General features: G+C 47.0%; 2 protein-coding genes across 4 annotated transcripts in view; one reads left to right on the top strand and one right to left on the bottom strand.

The window, feature by feature from the left end:
* The window catches only part of DOCK1 (dedicator of cytokinesis 1), a 339,932-nt gene that overhangs the window by 163,237 nt on the left and 151,561 nt on the right, over nt 1-25,134 (bottom strand). The window lies entirely within an intron of this gene.
* Nucleotides 10,273-25,134, top strand: part of INSYN2A (inhibitory synaptic factor 2A) — a 53,160-nt gene continuing 38,298 nt past the window's right edge. Inside the window, exon 1 of the mRNA XM_075423921.1 lies at nt 10,273-10,390. The gene's annotated coding sequence lies outside the window, so the exon portion shown is untranslated. The remainder of the gene's footprint in view (nt 10,391-25,134) is intronic.

Below are 25,134 nucleotides of genomic sequence, written 5' to 3'. Positions count from 1 at the left end.
GGGGTTGGGCTGGGTGACCCACAGAGGGCCCTTCCAACCCCGACCATGCTGGGATTCTGTGACTCTCTGAACCCACCGCAACTGAGGCAAAGCAGCAGCTTTGATACATGTTCAAAATACATAAAAAATATTAAGAAAGAATAAGTAAAACTAAAACCAGTGCGCTTGCTTAAGTATAAGCTATACGGAATGAATTTAATTTAGCAATGCTGCCTCCCCTGCCATCTTTAGTTACTACTCAGTCACTTCATTAAGATTTTCATGATAATCCACATATTTATGTGCATAACCCTTCTTCCCGTGGCTGGAATACGGCACCAAAGCTGAGGGCAGGGAAAGAGCTGTACAGTTTGCGGTACCGCAGACTGCAAGTCGTCCCAGCTCAGTGCCGGCAGCAGCGACCGGCGCCATCCGAGCACCCCGCTCTCTGCTCGGGACGCGGGAGATGGTAGCCAGGGCGAAGATGGGCTGCAGCGCTCTGTTCTTACAGAATCACAGAATCACAGAATGGTAGGGGTTGGAAGGGACCTCTGTGGGTCACCCAGTCCAACCCTCCTGCTGAAGCAGGGTCACCCAGAGCAGGCTGCACAGGACCTTGTCCAGGTGGGTCTTGAATGTCTCCAGAGAAGGAGACTCTTATGTTTCATTTCCATTTTGCTTCTCATATATATTCAGGAGATATTACTGACAATTGTGGGTCTGCTTCTCTTCCCTTCTTTGCTGCTGTGCGCACTCCTGGATCCAGCTCTGCATTAACAGCTCTGGGTACCTCACGTAAATACCACCAATATTTTCGCCACCAAGCCCGTGAAAAAAAAGCTGGAAGGCAGACCTGATGCCCTCAGACCACGGCTAAGACAGCTCAGATGTTCAAACAGCGGGAAAAAAACAACAACAAGATCTGTGGACAAAAGCACTGAGCTCGTAAATGGTGAGGAGGAAAGTTTGAGGAGTTGCTCCGGAGGAAAGCCAGCACGGTGATGGCCAAGGAAAGCACCACTGAAAGCAAGGAGTAAGAGGTTCTCAGCGGCAGAGTTTCACTGCCAAGAGGGACAACATCCTAAGAGTCTGCAGCTGCATCCAGCCCCTCCGCACATGCACAGCTGTCCGGTCCCCAAGCCCATTCAAGGACAGAAATTAGCTGTCGTTTGGAACATCCTTCTCCACACTGAATGCTAAAAAGACATCCATATTGCCACAGGAACCCCGAGGGACGCAGCGAAAGAGCTAGACACAAATCACACTGTTCCTGCCTTCGCCTGCTCACATCTGTGCGGAACACTGCGCAGCCTTCACTAGCTCAAGCTTCTTTTTTTCTGCAGATCTCTTTTCAATAATTCCCAAAAGGTGAATCGCAAACAGGATCAGCAACATGATCCCTCAAAAAAGGCTCCTCTATGGAGAACCCTCCGCCCTCCACGCACAAACGTGCCCGCTTCTGTCCTGCTAAACCCTGGATTAATTTGGAAAGCTCGAACCACGTTAGTGTTTGGGTATCAATAATATTTTTGAAGCAGATCAACTGATTTCTTTGCAAGGAACAATCCCAAAACCACAGACGGACGCCAAAGCTGCAGGAGTGGGAGGACGGCTGCACCGGGCGGTCCTGCGAGATCTTCACTCCCCTGTTCCGATCCCACGGTTTATCCGAATTCCTCATGAACCATGATAGGAAGTTTGGGTAATTTCATTATTCTCCTGAGAAAAGTTAGGGGGTTTTATGTTCCACTAAAAACACCGTTCACTTTGGGGTATCAACATCACCCATTTCTTCACGATACAGATAGGAGCGTGTTTACCACCCACTGCCCCTTCCAATACTTAAAAATAATAAAACTACCATATAATTAAAACATCATAGAATACAAATATGCCAGTACATTTCTATAGGACACAATACTACTTACATATCCTAAAAATACAAAGAATAGGAGAAGAGTACAGAGTCCCACAGCCGAAGAACCGAAAACAGCTTGAGAGATCTCCAATACTCCAGTGAACCCCAGTCAACCCCAGGGCCTGCCTTTATGTTGGAAAACACGAGTGCCATGATTTATTCCTACTTGAACGCAATAGCGTCGTTATTTTGCAAGTGTTTTTCCTGACACAACGTCCATGCATTTAATACCACCAGAACTACTTCCTCTGGGGGCAAAACATTTTAAATCGCAGCAGAAAAATAAACCAACCCCGATTTACGGCCGAGCCTACAACACTCAGCCCACTCTTGACATCTGGCAAAAGTAAGTCTTGAAAACACTACGTAATTTCTATTGACAACGCTGGAAATTACTGATTATCTGTTGAGAAGGCAATTCTAAGGATTAAAAAAAATTTAAAAAGAAAAAAGAGCCTTAAAAATACCTTAGAAAAAGTACTTAGAGTAAGATGAAACGTCTTCCCGGGCTGAGGAAGTCGGCCTGACCAAGTCCACTCCTGTAAGTAACTATGAGGTATAGGGACAGTTTCTGCATAACGAGAGTACCAGCACTACCCAAAGTCATTAACTCGCAGGCAGGAATTAATACATTTACAACTGAAGCTAAGTGGCAAAAATGCATAAATAAAAGGAAAATACTCATCGTGTCCCTGCAAACTATTAAAACTTTTTTTGTTTTGCTATGTTCCTTATTAAATGGAAAAATGTACAAGTATTCGGCTTTTTCCAGTTACTGGGTTTTTTCTAGGCGGGAAACTTCACATTGTGATTTTTGCTAGCAACATCTAAACTTCAGAAGTTTTCATTAAAACCCCACCAAAACAAAGAAGAAAAAAAAAAGAGAGCTTTTCAAGTTCAACTCTGTTTAATCAAAATATTATGAAAAACATCACGGCATAAATTCTCTCCTAAATGAGCTCCTACGGAGGACAGTGGCAAGAGCAAGGGGCACAATCCTTCGCTGCTCGGTTAGAGGACAGGACAGAAGCACCTGCAACAACGGCAGGTAGCATCACCTTCAGTCTCCAGGGGCTTTCCCACAGCATCTCAAGCCCCTTCTTTAGAGAATCAATCGCTGCAGAGCTCATCTGTCGTCTGCTAATTGATGTGAAGTGATGAAATCACACATCAAAACAAACCTCATTAGCTCATCATCCCAGCTCATCATCCTGAGTAAAAACTCAGCTGACAAATAAAGTTCCAGTGATGTTTACTGCTATCCTTCAATGAAATCTTTGATTTATAACATCTCCCAGAGAAGTAAAACTGAATTCAGTAAATAAATACGGCCTCCACAGCTCGAGGGGGACATAATAGATTGCAGAAGGCACAGGGAAGGGCAACCAAACTGACAGCTTGGAGAAGAGAAGGCTCCAGGGAGACCTTCTTGAAGCCTTCCAATACTGCAGGGGGTCTTGTAAGAAACATGGAGAGAGACTTTTACCAGGCCCTGCAGCGACAGGACAAGGAGTGATGGCTTTAAACTGAAAGAGGGGAGATTTAGATCAGACATAAGGAGGAAACTCTTGACGACGACGGTGGTGAAGCACCGCAGCAGGCTGGATGCCCCATCATGGAAGTGTTCAAGGCCAGGTTGGATGGGGCTTCGAGCAACCTCACCTAGCGAAGACAATCAAAAGGTGGTGCTACTTCTAATCTCGCGTCCCAGGGATCACGTCTCGGAAAGGACAGAGCCACTTTGATCGCACTCTGCTTTGAAGAGCCACAGACCTAGCGTTACGACTTCACTTGGCCTCCGCGGTCAATCGTAAACTCATTTAATGTCATCATCAGGCGTCCCATGTTTGTCATCAGGATGCTGCATAACACAACTGACTTAAATATTTTGTTCCTTTAGGATTTTCAGACTTTGAAAAATCACTTCTTCTAGTCCCTTCTCAGGGTAGAACTTAGTCACATACTTTTTAATACATGAAAGAATTAAGTCTTTGCACAGTCAATCATAAATTCAGCATAACCTCATTTGCAAATGCTTAAGTTCCTGGGTTATTTTATTAAAAAAAAAAAAATCAGCTGGAGCACTGGCACTACTCAAAGCTTAATGTTTCTATACAAACATTTGACGTTAGTACTACCAACAGCACAGATACGCACAGTTTGCTCGGCGTAAGCTGTGTCACGTCCTGCAGTGCGACGTGCTCCTGCCGGACACGGCACGCACAAAGCAAGGCTTCCAACAGTTCCCGTCTGGTTTCGGACTAAAGAAAAAGTTGTTGTTTTGGTCTGATTTTTTCAGCAACGTTGGACTATGGAAGTGTGTTACTATGCTACTTTGCAAGCCACATTAGGACATGAACATCTAAACTGTTGGTTTTAAGAAATCTACAGTGGATACAATAACAGGTTTAAATAAATTCCAGATAAGACCTTGCTGTTTAATTACTCATTCGGCAGTAAGATATTGTGTGAAAAAGGCCACATTGACCAAGACCATACAGCAGCAATGCCCTCCCAGAGCAGCCCACAGACTGTGAAATTCTCTTTTTTAAATCTGTATAACACTTTTTAACATTAGTGGTGACCATTAGGTTCATACCACTGCACCTCTTCATCGTGCCCCTCGTTAAACAGGGAGTAGAAGCTCTTAATTGCGAGCGTACGGCTAAAGGTTTGGGGTGCCCGTGGTGCTGCAACCCGCCTCCCTCGAGCCGTATTCATTCCCTGCCATCATTCCTCTGCCCTCTAGCAACACTAGGCAGGGCAATTTTGGTTTGGTGCCTGCATATGGATTTTGGAATTTTTCTTCTCTGAACATTATGGCCAAAATACTTAATTTTGGTCTAGACTCCGAGCATGGGTAGAAATTTCCTTCTGACTATCTGTACTGTTTACTTGTCTCTCTCTTACATAAATTTGCATGATTTTCTTTTTTCACTTGTTGAATACATTTTATTCTAGCTTGTTTTTTTTGTTAAGTACTAGGCATTAGCATCAGACTGCTGCCTGGGCTTCTAACTTTAAAGCAACATGCAGAAGCACATAAAAACCTGCATTTTTATGCCAGATTCAAATTTGAAATTGTTCAATATTTCAACTGAGAAAACCTTACTGATGGGGTGGGAGCTTACACTACCTTACATCATTTAATGGTTCTCCAGTCTGACAGAAGAGTTGCCTCAAATCCTCCTTCTCCTGAAATCAATGTTGTATAAATAATGCACTACTCCACCCAAGAGCGAATACGAAGCAGATGAAAATATCCCCATTTTTTGTTACATTTGCCTTTCGTTTGTTAACTTGAATTCTGAGACGGAATTCATGCTCACTCCAGATTTCATTAGGTGCTTAAATCTGAAACCATTTGTTTGTAGGCAATAAAAAGTATGATCGCATTTTTTATTTTTAAACAGGGCAGTATTTCTCTCTTTGCCATAAAGAAGGTGGAGATGCATCCCTGGGATTTGAAAAGGGAATAAAATAAACAAGACAAGCCAGAATATTTTAAAAGTTGGCAGAGTATTCCTTTAAAAAAATTTCACCCACACTTACAGTTTCTCAAGACATCTTAATAAGAATGTAATTTCACATTTGCTCTTACTGAACAAATCAAACACGGTGATTTATTATTCAGATGGGCACAAAGGGTTTCTGAAATGCAAAAAGAAGGGCCATAAAAGCACAAATCATCAGTAATGACGACAAGCTAAACTGCCTTTCAAATATGAACAAAATGCAGCCATTTAGGGTCTCATACATCACGGTCTCCCAGACCCTCATTTATTTCCTAACGGCACAGGCTGCATGATAATTTCAGCAGCGCAGAACTCGGCATCTGCTGAGAACATCTCCATCAGGCAAGCGACCCCACAGCCCGCCCCTGCCCCAAGAGCCCAGGTCAGAAGCCCCATGCCGAGAAGAACGAACAAGCGTTTCCAGCCATCAGTTTAGTTCCCTTCCCCAAAACATTTATGTACTGAGAATGAACTTTTCTGAACTATAAATACAGTGAAAATATGAAAAAAAAAACCCCTCCTATCTGCAGGTTGGGTGTCAGGAGGATGGGGCCAAGCTCTTTTCAGTGGTGCCCAGCGACAGGACAAGGGGCAATGGGCACAAACTGAAGCAGAGGAAGTTCCAGCTGGACAGGAGGAAGAACTTCTTCCCTCTGAGGGTGACGGAGCCCTGGCCCAGGCTGCCCAGGGAGGCTGTGGAGTCTCCTTCTCTGGAGATATTCCAGCCCCGCCTGGACGTGGTCCTGTGCAGCCTGCTCTGGGTGACCCTGCTTGGGCAGGGGGTTGGGCTGGGGGACCCACAGAGGTCCCTTCCAATCCCTACCATTCTGTGATGCTGTGATTCTATCCCAATAAAATTAGGGCTTCTGAGTATGAATGATAAACTGGCACCTACAGCAATTTGTGCTCCTAATGAGACACGTTCAGCTGGAGCTCCAAAGCCCGGCTTTAGCTGCTAAGACCTGCTGTTACGTTTTTCTTCCAACGATTTCTACAAAGGGAAATTGAGGGAGAGGTCTAAATCCCGCTCATACTCACACCAGTGCAGTACAGAAATAACTATCATAGCTAACGAGGTTACTCAGCATTTTCCCTCTTAGTGCAGAAAACCCATAAATAGCAGTTCACTTCATCAGCCATTTAATATTTCAGCTGCACGCAGGTATTATGGGTATTACACACATCATCTTAAATCCACTTTATCTTCAAAATGTTCCTCCAAGTTAACAGATGTGCAATTACTTGCACTTTACCAATAAAGAACAGACATATAAGCACAGTCTCAAACGAATTGTCCAAGCTCATGGAAAAAACTTCTCACGGAGGAAGACACTAAAAGAAATCTCTCAAATTTCGGCCTAACGTGACTCTGAGAGACCTTATTTTTTTGTCATCGCAGCCAAGCAGATCGTATCCTTCCTCAAAGCCAGGAGCACCTTGGAGGATTTGACGGCGCGAGGGCCTGTTTGAAGTTCAAGCCGAGCCTGCGCTCACCTCAGCTGGAGAAGAGGAGTGGATTTAACGGTCCTCTATTCCTCTTCCAGCGGCAGGTTCAAGTAAATAAATAAATAACAGATGTAGCACAGAAAGCCAGGCAGCTATCACACAAAGGCATGAAAATAACGACCTGTTGAACGCGAACGAAGATTCAGCAATGTGAAAGGATCTCCCTTTAGCACAGATGTAACGACAGCGTTGGTCCCAAATGACTACGGCGAGAAAAGCTACGACATCGTCCACACCTCCGTGTTCCAAACCAAGTAAACTTCGCTCTTCTTCCACCCAGGCAGGAGGTGGGAAGGTTCTGCCGCACATTAGGCTGGGCCTAAACAACCACGTACATCCCTTGTTGAGATGTTCCAGTTCCTTGTAGCAGAGGGCTACGAGGATGATGAGGGGACTGGAGCATCTCTCCTACGAGGAGAGGCTGAGGGAGCTGGGCTTGTTCAGCCTGGAGAAGAGAAGGCTGAGAGGGGACCTTAGAAATGCTTACAAATATCTGCAGAGTGGGTGTCAGGAGGACGGGGCCAGACTCTTTCCAGTGGTGCCCAGTGACAGGACAAGGGGCAACGGGCACAAACTGAAGCAGAGGAAGCTCCAGCTGAACATGAGGAAGAACTTCTTCCCTCTGAGGGTGACGGAGCACTGGAACAGGCTGCCCAGGGAGGCTGTGGAGTCTCCTTCTCTGGAGATATTCCAGACCCGCCTGGACAAGGTCCTCTACAGCCTACTGTAGGTGACCCTGCTTCGGCAGGAGGGTTGGACTGGGTGACCCACAGAGGTCCCTTCCAACCCCGACCATGCTGTGATTCTGTGATTCTGTGACACTCCGTCAGAGAGAAATGAGTTTGTCATCTTAAATAAAAGCAGGAAATTGTTTCTTTTCTCTTTGCCTCTTTCCAGGTTGAAGTCAGACCTCTCTGTCCCTTCTCCAGCATCGTTCTGACACTACGTTTCATTACACAACAGTTGTGCTCAGCATTTTTTGAAGGCTCAAAAATTGGCAAAAGGGATGACGAAGGACCTCCGCTTTCCCAGCGTACTTACTTCTCTACACTTTTACAGTAACATGAAGCACGATAATCAGGAAACATGTTATTTTTCACAAACCATGATTTAAAATCTCCCTACGTACACCAGCAGTGCGAGCAGTCCCACACGTGCAGGACAAGCAGCAATCTGGTACACGACTGGAAAATCCTTTCTAATTCTCTAAAAATCTACAGAAAAATGCTGTACAGTTGCCTAGCTTCAGAAATGGGGCATCTGCATAATGCCGTGCAAGAATAATCAGCCCTGGGACAACAGCCTCGAAACATAATTATGGAGAAGATAATAATGTTGTTTTAACTGCTCCTTCTGTCAGACAGCTTTTCCTCTCAAGTCACCGAGGTTATCTAGGATTTTCTTCCAGCAATCACGGTCCGCACGTCCTGGGACGCAGCCTGCACAGCTCACATCTTCAGCTCATAAAAAAGTAACGGCACCTGCTCACCACGGATCTATCTGCTTCTGCTGAGGGTGCATATATATTTAAAATGTGGTGGCAATTCCATGTTATTTTACCCCTGTCTGTATCCAGGCTGCAGCTAAGACCAAGTGTGTTTTGACAGAGAGAAAACCACAGAGGTCCTGGAATACGGCAACTCAGCGCCGCTGAAAAGAAAAGGAGTGGAAGAAAATAACTCTGGTGTCACTTGTATGAACAAGCACGCTGACACCTAAGTTTTAGGGAGAATATTCCCTTGTAAGAAACGCGGCGAGATCACAAACCGCGACCGAAGCCGTGCCACGAGCTCGCTGCTGGCGGTGCGGCTGCGGGAGGCAGGCAGCCCCGCTCCCCGGGCACCCTCCTCGGGGACCCGGCAGCAGGCGTGCGGAGGCAGGGCAGGCAGCGAGGAGGGCGAGCCGGGCACCTGCGCAGGTAGCAGCCAGGGAGAGCGGCTCAGCTGCCCTCTGCCGACTGCCGGCTTCGCTGAGCGCTTCTCCGACCCAGTCCTGCGCAGCCAAACCGCAACTCACCAGGCGAGGATTGCGGAGAATTCTCCTCCGCGCTGCCACAACCGATGCTGGCGGGACAGCCAGGTCCGTACGGATTTCTCTACCCTATTTCTCCTCTCCGTCAGCAGAGCCCCGGGCAAAGCTGGCACCAACCGGGCGCTCCGGCCGCTGCCGCGGTGCGACGGGCCGCTCCAGCTAATTAACTCTAAAAAGGTGTCCAGGACCCGAGCCAGTGTTTCTGCTGCATCGCGCTACGCCGATGTACGGACTCGTTCAGCGCCCAGCTCGGGCATCCCTCGTGGTGCACAGAATCACAGCATGGTCAGGGTTGGCAGGGACCTCTGTGGGTCACCCAGTCCAACCCCCTGCCCAAGCACGCTCAGCCCAGGCAGCAGCGGGGTGTCCTGTGCTAGGGGCAACCGGCCCAACCAGGGGTCCCTCCTTCAGCGAGCCCAGAGATCAACGTCCCCGTCAACCCCACCGACAGGAAGGTGGTGCCGCCACCGACAAACCCCGCGGTCTGCGACTGGGGCAGCTGGGCTGGGCGAGTTCCACACCGTGGCGAGAAACATGGGTTAAGCAGCGATGCCAGGGAAAGCCTGAAGAGGGAAGGGGACCGAGACCAACCCACCACCGCCCACCTCGAACAAATTCTCGTGGCATCTTCTGCCTGACAGATGGGTCCGGTTCAACACACACGACCCACTTAACGTCTGAATTTTATTGTTATGAAAAAACATCTCCAAAAAGCCCTCTATGAAATGATAAAGTGGGCTGAGGGAAAAGGAGGAAAGATGGGATTGAGGTGCTAAGCGCATCACGGCGTCTGCCAGCCCTCGCCGCTTGGCCAGCCCGCTTCGCTTCCAGCTGGCGCCCACGTTTTTCGGGGTCCCCCCGCTCTGCCACCGCCGCCCTCCGCACCACGGCCACCGGCCCTTCGGACGCGCCCGCTCCGCCGGTTCGAGTCCCCCCGCCGCCCGCGGGAGCCCCTCCCGCCTTCAGACCCCCCGCCCGCGGCCGAACCCGGGGATCCGGGGGTAACCGCGGGTTCTCCCGTCACGCAGCACACCCCCCCCCCGCGCCCCGCAGCATCCCCGCCCCCCCGCCCCGCCCCCCGGCTCCGCCCCCCGCCCCAGCCCGCTCCCTGCCGGCTGGGGGCCGCCCGCCGCTCCCGCTCAACAAGTCCCCCCCCCCCCCTCCCCGAGCGGAGACCCCCGCGCCGTGCCCCCCCCCCACCCCCCCCCAGCCCCCGCCCCCCGCGCCGGGCGCCGCAGCCGATGAGGGCGGCGGGGGAGCGGCGCGGCGGCGGCTGCCTCTAGCGAGCGGCTGCGGGGCGGCCGCAGCCGAGCGCCCGCCCGGCGGCTGCGGGGCGGTGCGGGGGGCTCCTCCGCCCGGCCAGCTTCGCCCCGGCGCCGGGAAGGGAGATGTGCGGCGAGGGCAGCGCGCAGAGCGGCGCCGCCGACTGAGGAAGCCTCAGGTAAGCCCCGAGGGCCGGCCCCCGCCGGGCCGAGCCCGCCGCCCCGGCCCCCTCCCCGAGCGGGGGGGGGGGGGGGGGCCGGGATAGCCGGTTCCCGGGGGTTTTTCCCGGTGGAAACTTCGCGGGGTGGGGGAGCGGAGAGCAGCGGCGAGCGTTATGCAATGGCGTGGGGCTGCCCGCCCGCCCGCCGGCAGCCCCTGCCTTCCCCAACTTCGGTGACAGATCCGCGTCCAAACCGCTACTTTCTTCTAGAAAAGCGTTTTCTCCTAAGGCCGGCTGGAGGGGGAGAGGTGGAGCTGGGGAGGACGCGCCGAGGGCTGTAGTTTGGCAGAGGGTTGATGGGGGGGGAACCGGCGCTGCTGATTAACTTCAGCGCTGGGGAGTCCAGCGGCGAAGCGTCCGTGCGACACGGCCGGGGGAGAGCGCCCGACGTGCTCAGCCCCTAACTTGCAGCACAGCACTCGACGAAAGACCAAACCAACCCAAAAATCCTCACCGGGGGTACGGGGGGGGTGAAGCTGCTGCTGTTCTGTGACCTGTCATCACGGAGAAGCAGCGGTTCTCCCGGTTTAACACACCCTCCCGCCCCCCGAGCCCCCTGCCACCGCCATCCAGCACATCGACATTGGAGATGCCGTGAGAATGCGGTAGGCGAACGGGACAAAAAGGTAGCCCGGCTCCAGCACCGAGGTCGCAGTCCTGGACCTTGGCGTCTTGCAAGACATCCAAGGCTTCCCACTTCGCATTTCCACCCTGCCTTCCTAGCGCTAGTAAAAATCCTCTCCCGTGACCTCAGCGTCTGCACTTCGTGTTTACACAGAGCCCCAGCAGCGAGGGGATGCGGGACTGCAGCCACCTTGGCTCTGGCTGGGGAGGCGGGCGGGGGGGCGGCCAGCCCTAACCAAACAGGGACATCTTGTCGTGTGGAAAGCCGCGAATGCGCTCTCTGCTGATGTCACCAGCTCCCGAGGGGTCTGTCCCAAAGGGACCGTGCCCCCCTCGCTGCCACCAGTCCGGACGGGGGGATGGACCAGTTTCCTCTGACCTTGTGTGTCCAAGCAGCCAAAATCCCGCACGAACACCGCGGAGGAAGATTTAACTCATTAGGCTCTCTGGTCGGGAAGTTTGGAAAGACCTGTTCTTGCAGCCTCCGAGAATCATTATTTTTCTGCTGAATACTGGAAAGCAGTAACCAAAGAGAGAGCAGTAACAGGTCATGTCTGATAGAGACGGGAGATACAGTCCCTCCGCGTAAGCGTTTCATTGCGATTACCGTTCGTGTTTACAGTGCTGTCAGGAATGCTGCATGTATCAAGGTTAAAATCTAGCTGCTAGATGAAAAACTACTAGCTAAAACCAAAAAAAAAAACCCCAATTACCAAATGTCGCATGACGTGGAACTGTCGTAGCTATGTACTCGGAATAACAGCATGTAAAATTGCAAGCAAACGGATCTATAGTAAAAATAGGGCAAGCATGGAGAGTAACGTATTTGCTTACTTTTGGTGTGAAGCCTACGGGTGTTCTGCCGGTCTGCTCATGCCTGCCTTTCCTCACTCCAAAAACGCTGTTCTCTTCAAGTACAAATAACAGTTCTAAGTCAAAAGCTGGGTTTTTTTTCTTAGCGTTCCAAATGCATTCGAGCAGCTCAGATGAAAATATCTCAGTGGTCAGATATAACTAATTTATCATCTGGAGGTTTATATGCTTCTGTGCAGTGATGGCATGCAGTCATTGATTTCAACAGAAATACATAATGTATATTGCTAATCCAAATACTCAGAATGAACAGTTGTAAAATAAAATTACTGCCCCAGAGTTTAAGGTGCTGTTGCATTTAAAGCATACTGCCTTCACTGAACGAGCTCACTGGGGGAGGCTGAGACTAAATCAGCTTTTCTTTCTTTTTTTTTTTTTTTTTTTGGTAAGGACGTCATGATGCCCTTGATGAAAAATATGTGTTCTTCAGGACTCTGTAATTATTAACAATCTATATTTTTAACAAGATGCTCAAAATAATTCTAATCTTGAATGAAATCAGTGCCTTTCCCCCAGACTGACACATGAAAAACCAGCTGGGTAACAGCACCGGAAAAGAAACTGTTAGTTACTTATCAAGAGGGACAGCACTGAACATTCCACGCACCCTCCTACCCATTAAGCTCACAAACAAGTAGCTGGTAAGATCAGCGCCGCATTTTTTTCCCCAGTTAACTGTTTCACTGACAGAAGCATTTCTGCATGAGCTGCACGGCATATGTAATGGATCCAGAGGGGGGGAAAAAAAAAGGCCTAGCTAAGTTCAGTGGGGACTTCACCTACAGAAGGAAAATGTGGCTAAGAAGCCCAAGGGCCTGCCCAGGTGCCGAGTGACAGAGCTCATGTCATCGTCCTCCCATGCACTGCTGGGGACCGAACACTATTGGCCACCACCACAGACCATTACGGCACTGGGAAACCCAAACTCAGCAACGGACTGCACAAATGGCAAGGGTAAAGTAACCGTTAGTGTTAGCATCTCCTGTTCTAGAGATTTTCAAAGCCAACATAACCATACCAGACCGATGTGGTAGGGAAAGGCAGGAAAACCTATCAGCTTGCCAAAAACCTGTGCTAAAATGTGAGGAGACCTCCACAAAGCTATCTCAAAGCAGTTTCTGATCCCACCACAGCCAGCTCGGACAGGGAGGACTGAGGATGTGGAGTCACATTAATTCATGCGTACCCGAGGAAATTGCAGTAAATCTGGAATATTTGAGAACATAAGAAATTCACATGCTTGTTTAAACTAGCTATTGGAAAGGTCTTCTATTCTGCTCTATGACAGCCACTATTTAAAGAACTGCTGAAAATTTGTTCAAGATATTAAAAATCATGTAAGCAACAAATCTATTTTACAGCGCAATGGTCCCTTATATTTTTATTAATCGTTTTGCAAATTAAATAGGCTTTAAGGAAATGAGATCACGAGCATATTTTAAGGCAAAAAAAAAAAATCTCAGCGTGGTGAATTCAGCGGACTTCCATATTTAGCCTTCTGAAAATCAGTGCTTGATTTTATTCTGCTTAGAAAATCCTGTGTAACCTCTGAACAGACACAGGTCCAACTTGCTAGGTACTGACATTCAGTTTGAAATTATTATTGACCACACAGAATGTGATCAGAGCATTCTCTTATTTTAGTGGCACATCCCCACTTTGAAGTCTATTTACTACAATTTTACTACACTCAGGCAGAAAACAGCCTCTCTGCTGTTCCCCTAATACTTGCAAAAATAGTTTGACCTGTTTTTACATCTGCATAGCAGGGTGTCATGGTGATCTGTGCCTGAAAACTCACCTGCCTTCCAGTTACACAGCTGAGCACAAGTCTCATAGGCAAAGATAATTGGTTGTAAAAATAACAATTCGGTGATCAAACTGCAACTTTTGGTGTCTTCCTCTTTGCCTGTTTTTTTTCCCTTCAGTGGCAGAAAGACACCAGGCCTGATTTTACTCTAACAGTTTACCACTAACAGTTTTTCCAGCCAAATCCACCAATTTCAACAGAGAGGAGTGTAGAAGAGTAAGGGCCATTTTCCCAGTCTGAATTAAACAGAGGTGGATTTAAAAGCCCTGGGACTGAAGGCCTCCAAGTCCCACAGTACTTGGGAGCAGACCTGAACTTCATCTATCACTACAAGAGCAGCTTTTGGTCCTTACGGGAAGGTGCTGGAGCTCTCCCGCGCGTCAGATTGCCCAGTCTCTGCCCATCGCTGATCGCTTGGCCGCCTCACGCTCAGCCCGTGTCAAAAGAGGGTGCTAAACATCTCACAAACGCTACCCAGCTATGGCCAAATACATCTGAGGCTGCAGCATCTAGAAAAGACAGACTGGAGTAGTCATTTGTGACCAGTAGTAGTCTTGCCCACGACGTGCTCACGTACACGTTACAAATGCAACCGTATGGCTAAATGCAGCCAAATTGCATGGAAATTTCTGATATCTGAAATGAGACCTTAGCATTAATTTTCAATGCAAGAAACTACAAATAGTAAAATAATAAATAAATCAAAGTATTCACCCATAGTCCAGTACTCGGTGTTCAGGAGAGCAGAACGGAGTCATCGGCCAGCGACACACTAAAAGGAACGTTTTGCTGCAGGACTACAACAGCCTGAGATAACCCTGCACTGGCTTCTCCTGCAGGAACGCTACCAGTTTGATTTCTAAAATCCTCATCTAACACCAGAGTTTCATTAAACAGGCTAAAAATGCAGTTACACGGCAGACCCAAGGACACGTAAGCACGCGGGGTTCGCGCCTGGTTTAACAAGAGCTGCAGAACCAGCGCAGGGCCTGGCACGCTGACTTCCAAACAGCAAACGAGCCTTGCAGAAGCCCTCGGCAAACTTTTATCCTATAGGTGCTGGCTGCCTCAGCTGTGTGCTCCTTTCTCAGCATCAGTTCTGTCTGCTTTCTCCCGTATTGATTTCTGCTTGGACATCCTGCTCCTTCGGATGCAAAGCTCAAGTCTTCCGCCCATCTCCAGAGAGACCATTACCTTCTGGTTTTTTTAGCAGTCTGCACCACCCAAAGACTTTTTCCTCTCTCTGTATTTACTTTTAACTTCCATTTTACCTGGTACAGGAATTCCTTATTATTTGTACTGAAATAATCCTGGCAAAATCCCGACCTTAACTCATGTTTACAACATCCACAGGGAAGAGCAGCAAGTGGCTGGTGTTATTTTTGCCTGTCCGTGATTGCTATAGCATGCCTGTAAATGAAGCCCACATAGTTACAAAATTAAACCATTTTAAAAACAAAAGCAAAGGAAGATCATTCCATATGGTCTGAGTGAGGAGGAAGTGTCAAAAGCTTACAGAGAAGGATTTGCTTGGTTTGTGCTCGTTTCCTCCCTCCCCTGCTTGTTTTATACCTGCCCTTCCTCACCGCTTCATTTTCTTTTCACCTCCAGGAAAAACGCAGACACTTAGTAATTCAGTCATACAAGAGGCAGTCCTCAAACAAGTCCCAGCCACAGCACTTCAAGCTGTAGAATCTTTGCTGCACTGCCAAAAATGTCCAGCACAATTTCCAACTGGTTAAAAATTGTCATTTTCTATTTAGACCCAGCTTTGACCAGACTTGAGAGACCTATACAACTTCAATACTTCCATCCCACTTCCGCAGTGCCCTAAGCCACAGGACTAAGAGGTCTTGTTAAACTGTGGCGAGACACGCAAAGCCAAACGCAGGTATGGTGGCCCACCACTGGGACCACAGTATGGATGGACATACACAAAACTGTCTCTCACTGGGGTCGTTTGGGTAGTGGCAATACCCCAGCTTAGCCACAGCAAGCCTGCTTTGTGCTGCCGGAAAAAATCACCGCAGCCACCGCTCAGGCCAGGGCTGTGCTGCTGCTGTTGCTGGGAACAAGGCGGTGAGGTCAAAGCTGATGCAAGTTCCCAGCCCGACCACGGCGGCAGCGGCTTTTAAAAACTGAACTAGAGGTTCTGAGACGCTCAGAACAAACCCGCTTCAGGAGGAGGGCACATTCGGGACTGTATGGTAAAGTTGGTAGCACAGACAGTAGTTTGGGCTGGTTAGTTACTTACAGCTCTGCTTAGGAGAAGGAATCACAGAATCACAGAATAGTAGGGGTTGGAAGGGACCTCTGTGGGTCACCCAGTCCAACCCTCCTGCCGAAGCAGGGTCACCTACAGTAGGCTGCACAGGACCTTGTCCAGGCAAAGAAGGAAGAAGAGACAATTCAGTGAAATCATTAATATTTGTGTATTTATATACGAATTTAAAAAAAAAAAAATCTACAGCAAGCCCAATCTCTCCTTCAAATCATTAGTAATTGGTTGTTCATGGTCATTTTGTTATTATTTTCATTATTCTCTTCTGCAAATAAAATCAGCAGTGAATGAAGAGATATCCACAAGTAAAGAAATTTAGCTTGTGGATCAGTTTAATACATTTTTATGTATCAAAGCCATCAGCAAATAAAACGCAGCAATATCTCTAAGGAGCTGACAAAGAGACAGATAAAGCATCCCAGTGCTGAAGTGAGTAATTCAGCAGAAATTATGCTCCAGCTGCCTGGTAACACCGGTAACACCGCTCCGTTCTGTAGGCTGAGCCTGAGCTGCTGAACTCGCCGCGGCTCTGTGGATCCGAGGCAGTCCTAGCCGAGTGAGCTGGTGAGAACACTGTGTTATAGTCTTGCATTCGAGCTTTGTGGTGGTAGAAAAACACACAGGGACACGATAAGCGTGATGCAGATTATCTGTCTAGTAGAGGGTTCTGGTGGCTTCAGCGTTACCAGGCAATTCTGATTAACCATAGGGGAGTTCTCAGCCCTGGTCCCACAGCTTCGGGCAAGCAGAGTACGGAACTCGAACGGACAAAAAGGCCATATGAATATTCTTAAGCAGATCTCTAATTATTATTTTAATACACTTCCTAACTGTCCGTATCACAAATAACCCATCTTAAACCACCATCACCAGAATGTTGTATTTCAAGATATTACTCCTCCTTGTCTCCCAGGTCCAAAACCTGGAAGCAGTTTATTCTTCATCTCCCCACCATCCCTGCAGGCTCTCATTGCTTCCCTCTTCATCTCCACGCAGTTCTTCCCACATCAAACCAAAGACATCTTCCCTGGTGACCTGGAATGAGCCGTTTGCACTGGTGCTACCCACGAACCGTGACCCTTCTCCCAGAGTCCTCGTGTTGGATGAGAACTTCAGGCTTTGGGAGTTGAGAGTTGGGGCATCTGCACCGAGGTTCAGATCTGAGAGAACTCCCCCCTCACATCAGAGTTTGGCTCTTCCCTCACCTTATTTATTTCAAAAGCATCTTAGAGACAGCTTTTGTGAAAGAAGTTTGACAGCGTTAGGGACTACTGTCCACTTGCAGTACAGCGAGTACAGCGCAGCACTTTGCTCTACTAATACCACTCTTCTTGGGTAACTAATGCTCATTTTTGTACCAGCCTTTGCTATCGCCGAAGTCAATCCACTTTACATGCTCCTCTCTTCTCTCACCAAGGTCAGCACGCCCAGGTCTAACTGTACATTGAGAATTTACAATTACAGCAGAACCAGAACCTGCTGGAAACCAGAAACTGTTTGCAAACGTGCTCCTCAAGAAGGTGAGAATTACCCGGCCTTTATTTCCTGGTGATTGCTGACAGCACTGGAGTGCAAATGCAAATCTCCGTGACTGATACTATTCCCCAATTAATATCCCGCTAACGATGTGAGGTTTTAGACCTGAATTACCCAGTTCTTTAGCACCACTTCACACCCTCCCAGGGCTTGCCTGCACGGAGCCCTAATCCAAGCAGAAAGAGCTGACAAAGTCCTTACAACCACTGACCTCAGGGAAGTCGCTCACGTCTGCCACCTCGATCTGTAGGAAGCCCGGCACAGACAGCAGAGGACATCTTCCACGCAGTGAGATGAGCCGCATTCCCAGGGGAGCGGACTCTCCTGCGCACCTTGCGCTGAGCCCGGCGGTGCCGCTCCGTTACCCCCGCAGCTACCCCGCAGACGCAAGACCGAAGCGTGGAGCTGGAACCCGCTTATCCCATTTTTCCTCTTTCCCCGACGCAACGTTTGGAGAGCTACAAGGAAAAAGCAAGTGCGCTGCGGCTGATGTAGATGCTCGCAGTCCGGACATGTTCTCGGTGCCTAGCACCAGGATCACTCTCTCTCTCGAGGTCTGAGAGTTCTGCAGACCTGTTGGCCGAAGCTAAGGAACAGAACTGCTTTTTTTCCTGTCATTTGCTGGGTTTTTTTTTTCTTCCTGAACTCCCACAAACCCTATTGCTACTTACTAAGAACAATTAGGAGTTTGTATTCGACAATAACGCAGATAAGGAACTGTCTTTAAGCTCTAGTTTTTAACAGCTTGCTATTTAAATTATTTAACAGAAAGCCCCATAAAAATGAAAAAGCCTTCCAGTGAAAGTACGCTGGCTTTTGGACTCGTGGAAGACAGCACGGTAGAAGCAGAACTATCTGTGATTCTCCTAGCAACACATCCTCAGCAGCCGCCTTATACTGCGAGTACCAGCTGTAACACTGATAAAGAGTTGCACAGATTTACATGGCAAAATAATGCTAATAAACCTCTCCTCCGATTTCCATAGTAGCAATGGCTGCGTAGCACAGTAAGAAAAACAAGCACAGTCCCTCTAACAGTAATATTATTTTTTCCAGTACACTAAATCCTAGCAAACGTTGGACGTTACGGCAGCACTGTGAATTGACAGGGAGCAGCTTCTGACACCGCGTTTGTTCCAGTGTGAAGTTCACGGCTATTAACTCCGACCACAAGGGTCTACACTGGTTTTCATGCAAGTGCAAAACTCCTCGTAGTGTTACTATCAGTTGCACAAACATATTATGCAAAAAGTAACCCTCACTGTACAGAATTTTATCACATTGAATGGATTCCTTTTCATATTATGCATGTAACAGTATAGGAAGGACCAAAGCCTAAGTATTATTAAAATTTGTGTTCAAAACGCAGAGTAGACCTGTCAGAAGTATAGAAGACAGCCTATACTGTCCCGTGCATCCAGGGAAATTGTTTTGTTTTGTAAGGCAAATATTGAACAGTTATCCTACACTAAATTCCTGTTTTATCTAAAATTCTACAGGCTTATTAAATCATACATTTCGTTTGTTGCCATTTAGTTCTAAAACTAAAGCTCAGAAGAGCATTTAAAGGCATTTGTTGTCTCTCTCAGCCATTAGCTAGGATATGATTTTTATACAGCATTCTCACAGAGCCTACCAATGGATGGGAGGGGAAAAAAAAAAGGGGGCAAATCAAATGCCATGTGATCGTGTTTATTCCCAAAGCAGACTTTCAAGGCAATTACGAATCTATCGTATGTCAGCGCTGAAACTAGATGATCGATAGATCCTTTTTCTGAAATTGTATTAAGAACCATCAGAACTCTACCAAACGTTTGTAGTTTCCAGTGCAACGCATTATTTCTAAACCATGCATCCTAAAGCTGTTTCTTTTCAGGGAAATGCAACTAAAAAATAAAGGATCAGTCTAAGTCAGTAGACTGTTTCAGCCTGTGGAACGTCTGAAATATTTTTCAGTGAAAATCCAACCCCCCCTTGGCAAGCTAACCTTGCTGGGGAGCAGACAGGAGCTGTCTCTTCTGGCACGCAGGGTAAGGCTCTGTCAGTCAGCGAAGCGGTGCCAGCTTCTCCGAACAGGGAGGTGGTAAGACTAGGGCAAGTCCCCCTCTACTTGATAAAATAGAGACTACATCAATGCAGCAGGAAGAACAACTTCAGTACTGAGCAATAAATAAGAAAGTTCAAGAGAGAGAGAGAAAATTCAAGTTCAATGCCTAAGGGTTTCAAAACAGATTTAAAAAAAACCCCCAAAACATACTAGTTTGACATTTACCAGCACTGCTAACTCTATTATTCTGCATGAACAATTCTGATCAAAGGAAGACAAGACTGGTCTACCACATCGGTTTTTAATGTCAACAGATATATTTGGGGGTCGGGCGGGGTGTCCTAATTAGAGTCATCAGTACTTTTTACACCACAAAAATCTGGCACACCTCCACCACTGAATTTATGCAGAAGTCATATTTTGTCCTCATACTTCTGTATTAAAACCCTATTAAAAATTTGTAACATACAGGAAAAGTTTCTGCAAACAACTAGTAACTGGCTAAGATCATTCATATTTTCCAATATTTTTATCAGTACAGTTTTGTTTACTGGGCATTGCTTACTAATATTTAGGGTACTACAATATGATTTTTAGTTTGTATCATAACAACATGATCAGTTAATCTAAAAGACTGAAAATATTCCTAAATTAATGAAGTCAAAATGTGTGAAAGTCACAGAAATAGCATGATATGAGGAGCAATCTGTCTAACTCAAAATTAAGAAAAACATTTAGATTACGTGTAAAATATCCTCAGGTTGCTCTCACTGGTTTACACGATAGTATATTTAGAATTAACATAAAATAGGCTTCTCTATTGTATTTGTTTATATGAAGTAAATCCAAGTTTCTTTCAAATGTCTGGTTTGAATGAGAGAAGTGTATTATATTCTATGAATACTCTTACAAGATGACTTATAGACATCAAGTAGTTTTTGAAAACAAATACGCATTATTCAATTTTATGATAATATTTAGACATGTAAAAATGGCATATGAGGCAGCAGGGATTTTTCATGAGAAAGTATGGCCTCTATATACTGAGAAGCCTAAAGATGTTGCAGATCACTGATGAGCCTTCCTTTAAATGGTAAAGCCCAATTATCTGCAAACCTGGCATTATTTTTTCCTTGAAGTTATCACAAGTGGGCATAAAAAACCCTGTGTGCTCTTATTGCGTGCACAGAAGCTTACAGATACATCTCTAAAGCCTTCATTTGCTCTGAAAATACAGAGATGGAAATCTGTGCCTTTCATCTGCAACTGGAACTTGGCACATTTAACTCCACTCTGCTTATGAACACATTTAGTCTTTGAGTATATTTCTGTATCATAAAACTGACCGAAATAAAATTTAAATCATAAGGTAAGCTCCAAATCTCCTTTTCCTTCATTAACAAATCAGTCTGGAAATTCACCGCTCTGTTTCACCTTACAGTGCAGTGACTTTGCAGAGTGTGGGATAAAGAGGGAAGGTCCTGCAGAGATTCACCGACGGACCTCAGCTTTACCTGCTGGCACAGACCTGACCAGGACTGCTGGGAACCCAGTGCTCCTCGCAATCGAGGCGTGAATCCCATCAAATGGGTCTCCTTCCTAGAAATGCCCACTGCGCTGCTGAACTGAGGGGAAGAAATCTGGACAGCATCAAGAAATGCAGAACTGAAAGGGCAGGGTTTATTTAATTGGATAAAACGTGCCATGGAGAATCTGAAAGAATGAAGATGGTGGTTTCCATAACTTACCCTGAAGATTTTACGCTAACTTAAGGCTTCTCTGTGCACCGCTTTTTTATTATTATTATTTATTATTTAATAGTTTATTTCCATGTTCAAACATAAGGGAACACTGCGTAAGGGTAATCAGCTGGAAGTTTATAAACAAATCAAGGCTAAAAACTGAAAAATAAGCTCTGTGATTACTTAAATATTTAGCTTAGAAAATCATCTCATGCTATCAAGGTTTGTTTAGAGTAACTACAGACAAAAAGTTTAAATCTATTTAACCTGCATTTAATTGGCATCTGCAACGAAAAGTCAAATGCGACGCCTTTGTTAGCCCCCTGACAGAGGAAGCCCCACTCTGCGGCGCTCCGGCGAACTGAGAAACCCCATCTCAGCCGTTGCCTAAAGCCTCCAGAAATCCCGCAGCTTCTATCCCATTTCACAGCCGCACATTTCGGGGGTTCCAGAGAGCAGGAGCGAGCTGAGGAACGGGCAGCGGAATTGCAGAGAAGTAATGCAGGGAAAGGAGACGCATCCCTTATGAGAAGAGAAGGCTGCGAGGGGACCTTATAAATGCCTACAAATATCTGCAGGGTGGGTGTCAGGAGGATGGGGCCAAGCTCTTTTCAGTGGTGCCCAGTGACAGGACAAGGGGCAACGGGCACAAACTGAGGCACAGGAAGCTCCGTCTGAACATGAGGAAGAACTTCTTCCCTCTGAGGGTGACGGAGCCCTGGCCCAGGCTGCCCAGGGAGGTTGTGGAGTCTCCTTCTCTGGAGATATTCAAGACCCGCCTGGACAAGATCCTGTGCAGCCTACTGTAGGTGACCCTGCTTCGGCAGGGGGGTTGGACTAGATGACCCACAGAGGTCCCTTCCAACCCCTACCATTCTGTGATTCTGTGATCCCGGGGAGATTTCCTTTCCCAGCCTCCCGGTGCGGGTCCGGGAGCGCTGCCCTTCCCCAGGAGAGCGGCACGAGCACTGGCACCGGCGTCAGCGGGAAGAGCGCAGACCTCGCGCCCGGGCTGATCTCAAGCCCAGGTTGAACAGTTAAGCCAGACCTCCCAGGAGATGCCAGTGTCAATGCTAGGGCCCAAGTAAGCCAAAATCAGAGTCCACACCTTACAGAACCACAGAATCACTAAGGTTGGGAAAGACCTCTAAGATCATCAAGTCCAGCCGTCACCCCACCACCCCCACGTCTGCTAAACCATGTCCCCAAGTGCCACATCCACACAGTTTTGAACCCCTCCAGGGATGGGGACTCCACCACTACCCTGGGCAGCCTGCTCCAAGGCCTTGTCCAAACCAAAAATGAAACAAACCAAAAAACTATTCTATAAACTCTTCCGTGTTAAATATTTAACTTGCAATCAACCTTTTGCTCAAAAGTTCTTTTATCAAATGCGCCCAAGTAGTTCTCCTTGGAGACACCGAGATTGGAGTAAGGCTTTAAAAAATCTAGGTCTTTTGGTTGTTGTCACTCTTAATCACAGATATCTATAAAATTATTAGTACAAGCTACTCGTGGGAACAGGAAACTCTAGATTAGCTAAATCAATCAGGCCTGTGCAACTGGGGAAGGGAGACAAGCAATTTCTGAAGAATCAATTTATTGGCTATTAAAGACGCACTTAACATTAACTGCATCACAGATTATAGTACCCCATTTATCTACTTCTATTCTGCAGAATATCGCCAGGCTCCCGGTTTCATTTGGGTTATGGACTCCATTAATTCCATCTATTGAATCATTCCAAACAGACCCAGCGATCCGGCAGCCCCAGAGATTACGGGATTAAAGCGGTATCTGAATAATCTGAGAACGGAGACAGGTCAGAGGCACACTAATCAAATGTCTTTAGAATAAAGTGTATGCTGGTGGATCCTACAGTCCAGTAACCAAATGCCAGAAAACTCACTTTGACAGCTCCGAGGTATCCCAAGAGATGCTTGCAAGAAGGGACTTTTGGATCTAACAACCGATTTTTGTCAGCTGCTTTTATGGGTGAAAATGTGTGCCCTCTATTCAGACGTAATTACTCAGTATCTCACATCTTTGTAAATGCAACATTTCATACTCGCTACAATTCCTTCGCAGTGCACGAACCCACAGGGGCAGATCTGAAAACTGATGGATATAACGGCTGCAGTGTTAGTGTGTTTAGTTTTTTGGTACGCTCATTAATTTACCAGAGCGTAAGATTTGCTTCCAGTAGTTCCACCTGAATGAAAGTGCAGAGTTTTTGGTTTTGACAGTAGTTTTTACAACGTGTTTTAGCTGTGACTACAGCTAATGTCTGTCCAGTTGCAGGCTAACGGATCAGGTTGGTGTCTTCTAAGGCCCTTCATTACTCACTACAGCATTCCAAAATTCCAGCCCAAGACAGACAGACGGGCAGTCAGGTGGGTGCGTGTCTGCACTGCCCACCATCCCCACCTGTGGAAGCTGTGAAGCAGTGGGACTCCGGACGCCCAGCGTCTCGCAAAGAAAGGCCTGACTTCACTTGGCAAAGATTAGAAGACAGCCCAGAGCAGCCAGGGCAGGACACTCAGATTGCCCACAGAGCACGACCGGCTCCTCATGGAGGGTTTCGACTGACTCCTTATTGAAGGTTTTAACTGACTCCTTATTTAGGGTTTACACTGGAACAAGAAATTCCCGACATTCGTATGTAGCTAAGTTATTCCCCCCCAATTTCTCTGTATTTGTACCTCACCTATTAAAGGCTTCCCTCCAGTGTTTCCCTTCTATCATCTTTTCTCCCCAGAAGAGGGGCTCGGTCACCCTGGTGTCAGATACTGGGTCTATATATTCCTATATAGTTTGAAAGCCAGTATCTAGCAACCCAGTCCATTATTTGAACGTTTTTGTCCCAAATCTTCCCTGGTTTTGGTGTCTTCTACAGACTTTCTACCTCCCACCGATTCAGATAGAAACTTCCCCTTCTGACGTGGCTGCTGCTCGCTCGCTGCTCCCCAAACCTGACAAGTTGGGTACAAAAAGCCAAACTAGGCAGACCCCGGCATATTTCAGTCACTTGTTTGCAAATTCCTGGGACCAGGGAATGAAAAAATGAAAAAAATATTAAGTAATGACACATTTGCGTGAGACTTTTTGCAAGCCATTTGATACCTTGGAAGTCCAACCTTGCAGAACGCAGACTGCCTGCCACGCGCTTCTGTGTGTCTTAAGAACTTCTCAGAAACGTTACTATTACTTTTAAAAACCCACACACATTCAGTTGCCCATTGAAAATTATTTCTCCACCATGTTTTCCTACATTAAAACGAAACAGAGACTATTCCTAAGGATCCACTCACTTGAACCATGGAGTTGACTTTATAAAACACGTGCTGTTGTGGCACTTCACTCTTCAAGAGTTTCACATTTTTTACTTAATGGACAAAAGAATTTTAACTAAAAATGTGTTTCAGATACTACACCTGCAAGCCCCTCTGCTCGTTTTACGTGGTACTGAGTCCCTCCGAGGGTACGTCGGTGTTTAAATAGGAGATACATGCAAAGCACTCGGATTAAGTGGGAATTTGGTAATTCAGTCAATCTCAGCATTAGGGAGAAATTGGTGCAACAGAAGAGTAAAACCGACAACTTCAAATGAGGTGTAAAAATGAGGTCTGAACTACCCAGTTACTACAGATCCCATGATCTGCGTAGCAAAAGAGCTGCTGGGGTTTTTTGCCAACTGCTTAACGCAGCACATCGCATCTTTTCCTCCTTGAGGAGGTGCTTGTATTTCAATAGCAGATTAAGTCACTCCGGTGAATCATCACAGGTTTT

This window comes from Opisthocomus hoazin, chromosome 6 (assembly GCF_030867145.1).
Source record: "Opisthocomus hoazin isolate bOpiHoa1 chromosome 6, bOpiHoa1.hap1, whole genome shotgun sequence".
NCBI classification, from domain to species: Eukaryota; Metazoa; Chordata; class Aves; order Opisthocomiformes; family Opisthocomidae; genus Opisthocomus; species Opisthocomus hoazin.
Note: the sequence above shows the minus strand (reverse complement) of the source record. Positions and strands in the feature narration are given on the sequence as shown.